Consider the following 6,096-nt stretch of genomic DNA (forward strand, 5'->3'; position numbering starts at 1 on the left):
CCCAAAGTGCTGATATTACAGGTATGAGCCACCACACCTAGCCAAAAAATACCTTTTTTTTTTTTTTTTGAGACATTGTCTCCCTCTGTCACCCAGGCTGGAGTGCAGGAGCATGATCTTGGCTCACTGTAACTTCCGCCTCCCAGGTTCAAGTGATTCTCCTGCCTCAGCCTCTCAAGTAGTGGGGATTACAGGCGCTAAGGCACTGGCCACCACGCCTGACTAATTTTTGTATTTTTAGTAGAGACGGGGTTTTGCCATGTTGGCCTGGGTGGTCTCAAACTCCTGATTTCAAGTGATCTGCCTGCCTGGGCCTCCCAAAGTGCTGGATTACAGGCATGAGCCACCATGCCCAGCTGAGAAATACTTTTAAAAGAGAAAATATATCACATACAAGAGCTTTTTTTTTTTTTGAGACGGAGTTTCGCTCTTGTTACCCAGGCTGGAGTGCAATGGCGCGATCTCGGCTCACCGCAACCTCCGCCTCCTGGGTTCAGGCAATTCTCCTGCCTCAGCCTCCTGAGTAGCTGGGATTACAGGCACGCGCCACCATGCCCAGCTAATTTTTTGTATTTTTGGTAGAGACGGGGTTTCACCATGTTGACCAGGATGGTCTCGATCTCTTGACCTCGCGATCCACCTGCCTCGGCCTCCCGAAGTGCTGGGATTACAGGCGTGAGCCACCGCACCCGGCACAAGAGCTTTTTAAGTGTTCTGCTTGTACTAGTCTCTACTGTTCCCTCCAATTCATCCTCTACATTTTTGTCAGAATATCCTTATTAAACACAAATCTTAATCTCCTGCTTAAAAAATCTTGATGGGGCCAAGTACAGTGACTCATGTCTGTAATCCCAGCACTTTGGAAGGCTGAGTCAGAAGGATCACTTGAGGCCAGGAGTTTGAGACCAGCCTGGAAACATAGCAAGACCTACCTCTACAAAAAATTTAAAAATTAGCTGGGCATGGTAGTACCAGCAACTTGGTAGGGTGAGGTGGGAGGACTGCTTGAGCCCAACATCATTTTAGGAAATATATAGGAAAAGTGACAGACCTTCTCTAAGCTAACTTTTCTGAAAAAGTTAGCTTGATCCCTCCTAGTTACATTATTATCATACAACTGACCTTTTTTAAAACATGATTTCTTATGACTATAGCAAAAGGGATCAAATTCATAAAAGGATACAATCATAGTTTCTCCAACTGATTTTGTGGAATGATGTCTTATAAACCAAAGTACATAGGTAATAGAAAAATGTTTACAATGTATTGTATACAAATCCCCACATCACTCTTCGTCTTTGTCATGGTGTGTTTTAAGAAAGGATAGACCAAGGCAGCTGTCACTAGAGGAAAGCTAGCACCATCTGTTGGAGAGTGACTTCACAACAAAAAATGATGTTCTCTGTTGACCTCATTAATCCTGACACTGTTTCTTCAAGGTACTTTTTAATTACACAAATTTCAAGACACTAATACCTACCCAAATCAATTTAATTTTCAATTAGTTCTAGTTATCCACTATGACAGTAAAAAACAAAACTAGTTAATTAATCTGATTAAGATATTAATCAGATTTATTATTTAATACAGTTAAAATATTAATTAGTCTTTTATTATTTGACTCCTTGATTAGACCTGATAATTAGCCCATTCTGAGCCATTTAAGAAATGGAAGAAGCCGGGCGTGGTGGCTCACGCCTGTAATCCTAGCACTTTGGGAGGCTGAGGTGGGTGGATCACCTGAGGTCAGGAGTTCAAGACCAGCCTGGCCATCGTGGTGAAACCCCATCTTTAAAAATAAATAAATAAATAAAAAGAAATGGAAGAAAAGCTACTTATTCAACCACATAATCTATCAGATTGCTTTAGAATAACAAATGTCGGATGTATTGCTCAACATCGTAAACCTGTCTTGACTCGAGTATCCATGATAATTAGAAAGAAATAGCAACAGCCTTGAATTGTGAACTTTACTAATAACCCAGAAACAGTAACTTTCTACATTCAAACTCTTCTCCCACAGATCTACTGATGATATTGAGAGGTTTGTGCTTCTCCTGTACCGTTTGGAATAGATGCTTCTGAGAGACAAAAAGGATGGAAGAGATAGCCAGCTCACCTAACCTTCACAGTGCACAGGTAGATAGAGATAAGAGGAATGTCCTAAGTGTTTAGATTCTAAATGACAGTAAGTTATTGTGATATCAGCAACTTCCCCACAGACATGTCTCAGGAGTAAACACTCAAACATTATAAATAAATTCATATGTGGCTCTATTTTAAATACAACATAGACTACTAATTTTAAAGACTTATAAAATTGAAAAAAAGATTCTGAATTTTTCTTGCGATACTCTATGAAACCGTGATTTCAATGAAAAAGTTTAAAATTTATTTACTTTTGAAAAGTCAGATAATGATATCTAAATGAGAAATGACACAAATTTTCCTAAAATATTTTGAAATCAAAGTCTCTCTTAGGAGAAAAATTAAGAAGCATTAAACTGCTCCTCATAATTTTTAAAATGTATTAAATAAAAAGTAATGGAAGTAACAGTTACTTCGAAGAACAATATATTAAACTCTAGTGTAAGAATGAGGCTTTAGTTATTGAGCAGTCGTCATATTTGCCAATTGTATACTCTTGGGGAATCCTCTGGCACTTTAGGAAGAACATTAACTCTCCTAAGCCTGTAGGGTACTACTTGGTGCCTTAAAGCAATGATTCAATAAAGCAATACTTTTGTGAATTGGCACCTAAGTTCTAGGACATGGGGTAAATACGATATGTTTGTGAGTCCAGGGACAGGCAGGGTGTTTACTCTTGACCTCAGCCGTTCCCTTACCTCTTCAAATACCCTAACCCACCAAAGGGAAGACAAGATACAGCTTCATCAGTTACTCATCTCAACTGGTTTAAGGACCAAGGCAAAACACTGGCCAAGCCGACCGTAACATTCCTTAGTTGGCCATGCCTGACAATGTTCTCTCAGGCCTTCCAACCAGAGAGCAGCTTACTTACACTTTACACTAGCTGCCTCAAATCATATCTGGAAAAAAGAATATATGTTTTTATGTAATATAAGTAATTATGACTCCACAACTTATTTTATATCATTCCAGCTACCTTTTAAGTTCAAGTTACTAAGAGAAACTCCTTACATGGTTGAAGACCCTTTCCTCAAGTACTTCCATCAAAAGGAACAGAAAAAAAACACTTCCCATCCATACATGCAGGCTAAGTATTTTTGGATACTCCTACAAAGCTTTTTTCAAACTGTAAACAGCTCTGTGTTTTTTTTCTATATTCATAAAAAACGTTTTTAAAATAATCTGAAAATACTAAAAGAAGAAAGCAAGTATCAGAGTATAATACCTATACCTGGAAAATTATATTTATACATGAACATACAGATAACTTTATTTATATAGAGACAGGATCTTGCTCTATCACTCAGGCTGGAATGCAGTGCAAGGGCACAAACATAGCTCACTGCAGCCTCCAACTCCTGGGCTCAAGCAATCCTCCTGCCTCAGCCACCTGAGGAGCTAGGACTATAGGCATGTGCCACCATGCTCGGCTAATGCTTTTTAAAAATTTTCTGTAGAGATGGGGAGATTCTCTTCTCTTATGTTGCCCAGCTGGTCACAAACTTCTAGCTTTGAGCAATCGTCACAAACTTCTAGCTTTGAGCAATCTTCCCAACTTTGCTTCCCAAAGTACCAGGATACAGGCATGAGTCACCACGCCTGGTCAATATATTTTTGACTAAATAGGTTCATCATTTACATGTCTCATTAATTGATTTTTCCCCAATAAACAATATGCCAGGGATGAGTAATTGTGACTACCCACCAGGTCAAGTTTCTTTTCTTTGCAAAAATGGAGTAGGTTGAATAGTGGCCCCCAAAAATACATGTCCACGTCCTATCTCCAGGTATGTATCCTGATCTGGAAAAAGAGTCTTTGCAGGTATAAGTGAGGATTTCAAGATGAGATTGTTCTGAATTAACAAAGTAGGCCCTAAATTCAATGACAAATGTCCTTATGAGAGATAGAACAGAGGATAAGGTAGGTGGCTGATATCATTTGGCTCTGTCACCACCCAAATTTCATCTTGAACTGTAGCTCCCATAATTCCCACCTGTTGTGGGAGGGACTCAGGGGGATATAACTGAATCAGGGGTAGATAATTGAATCATTGGGGCAGTTCCCCCATACTATTCTCCTGGTAGTGAATAAGTCTTACCAGATCTGATATTTTTATAAGGGGAAACCCCTTAGGAAAAAAAAAAAAGGGGAAACCCCTTTCACTTGGCTGTCATTCTCTTGTCTGCCACCATGTAAGATGTGCCTTTTGCCTTACGCCATGATTGTGAGGCCTCCCCAGTTTCAGATATGTCTTTATCAGCAGTGTGAAAATGGACAAACACAGTGGCTCACACCTGTAATCTCAACTTTGGGAGGCCAACACAGGAGGATCACTTGAGCCTAGGATTTTGAAATCAGCCTGGGCAACAGAGACTCCACTATTAAAACAAAAAGGGAGAGAGAGAAAGAGAGGAGGCCATGTGAAGACAGAGGTGGAGACTGGATTTATGTATCCACAGCCAAAAAATGTGTGGGGCCACCAGAGACTGGAAGAAGCAGAGTAGTCCCCTTGAGTGCCTTCAGAGAGACTGGCCCTGCAGACACCCGGATTTCAGACTTCTGGCCTCTGAACTACAAGAGAATAAACTCCTGTTGTTTCAAGCCACCAAATTTGTGGTGCTTTGTTACGGCAGCCCTAGCAAACGAACACATAGTGAGCATTCTTAAGCTTTTGTATTATGAACCCAGCCTGCTCTCCAGCCCCGTTTTCCAGCTCTTCTCCAGCTTTATGCTCCTGTTTTGCCTCGTTTACTATATTGCCCAAAGTCTTTGCATGTGCTGTTCCACTGCAATAATTACTCTTCTCCATTCTTTACCCATATCTTCAAGACTTGTTCAGGGAACGTAAGTGAGCCCTGCTCACCACCCGACAATGCCCCTTATCAGCAGCATATAGTTCTTTTCGTAGCCCTGTATCATAGTTTTTATCTTTACCAATGTGATTGTTAGAATCTGCCTCCCTACCAAATTCTACTCTGCAGGGGAATAGGCATGGTTCCTCCCCTCCCCACCATTGTATTCCCAGTCTAGCCCTGTGCCTGCTGTGCCAGAGCAATCCCTTCTGAATGAATGAAAAGTCACCTTTCCAGTAGAGTTGCAGACTCAGGAACCTCCACAGCCTCTGTAAGGGCTGTAAGCTAAGAAGGGTGACCACGACATGTATTCTTCAAAGCCTATCACTTCTGAAAGCGAAAAAGGGGCACTCTTCACACTTATGAATTACCAGTTACAGTTCTAGCCCTGAGTAACAGGCTGTGCCTGCTGGCCACAGGAACAAGGCGAAGACAAGAATCTAACTAGAAGGGGAGGGGCTACAACATTATGAGGGAATGAGGAGAGGGCAATTTAAATTTGCTTACCTGTCCCTGCATTTTAACTTGTGTCTTCTATATTACTGCTCATTCGTTGGTCCCCCTCTATAGAATGTAAGCTCTGAGGGGCGGGGCTTGGCCTGTTTGTTCATTGCTATATCCCACGCTAAGTGCCTGGCGCATAGTAGCTGCTCAATAAACATCTGAATGAATGTACTCACAACTTAGTGTTATGCTCCAAGTGAATAAAGGATGAAGAATCATAATACTTAAAAATCCAACAGGCCACATTACAGGTGACTCATACCTGTAATCCCTGCACTTTGGATGGCCCAGCCAGAAGCTTGAGCCCAGGAGTTCGAGACCACCTGGGCAACGCAGTGAGACCCCCGTCTCTATTAAAAAACAAATCCGAACAAAACCGAGACTTCACAGTTGGAAAGCGGAAGGCTCAAGACAAGAGGGGTAGGAGGCCTACCAAATTGCCAAGGTCCTGGGCCGAGGACGATACGCTGAGGGGAGCGGCGGCTGGGTGGGGGCCTGGTTGAGCACGGCTCTCACCGACCCCACCTCCACCCAGCTGCAGCCCCGCCACCACCTCTGGGTCCCCAGGCCCCCTCTGGCCTCCGCCCT

The sequence above is a fragment of the Aotus nancymaae genome, unplaced genomic scaffold, assembly GCF_030222135.1.
Source record: "Aotus nancymaae isolate 86718 unplaced genomic scaffold, 86718_ANA_hifiasm-v0.15.2.pri h1tg000040l, whole genome shotgun sequence".
NCBI lineage: Eukaryota > Metazoa > Chordata > Mammalia > Primates > Aotidae > Aotus > Aotus nancymaae.